Below are 380 nucleotides of genomic sequence, written 5' to 3'. Positions count from 1 at the left end.
GCAATCAGAAATTCTATTACTTAATTTGCGCAGCAAATGGGAGAATCTCTATGTGAAGCTTGGGAGCGCTACAAGGAGATGCTTAGGAAGTGTCCTCGTCATGGAATGCCTGATTGGATAATCATCAATTGCTTCTATAACAGTTTGGGAGCACAGTCTAGATTCATGCTTGATGCAGCATCATGTGGAGCATTATAGGCAAAGAGCTATGATGAAGCTTATGATCTAATTGAACTGATGGCTGCTAACGAATATCAGTATCCAACTCAGAGATTGCCACATGGCAAGGTAGCAGGAGTTCTTCAAGTGGATACAACTACAGCTATCACTGCTAAACTAAAGGAGTTGTCTATGAAGATCGATTCTTTGGCTAACCATGA

General features: G+C 41.3%; 1 non-coding gene across 1 annotated transcript; it reads right to left on the bottom strand.

Moving 5' to 3' along the window:
* On the bottom strand, nucleotides 1-107 carry LOC141699172 (small nucleolar RNA R71). Its single transcript, XR_012565654.1, has one exon. It is a non-coding gene; the product is annotated as a small nucleolar RNA R71 (small nucleolar RNA).
* Nucleotides 108-380: the final 273 nt, after the last annotated feature.

The sequence above is a fragment of the Apium graveolens genome, chromosome 11, assembly GCF_009905375.1.
Source record: "Apium graveolens cultivar Ventura chromosome 11, ASM990537v1, whole genome shotgun sequence".
NCBI lineage: Eukaryota > Viridiplantae > Streptophyta > Magnoliopsida > Apiales > Apiaceae > Apium > Apium graveolens.
Note: the sequence above shows the minus strand (reverse complement) of the source record. Positions and strands in the feature narration are given on the sequence as shown.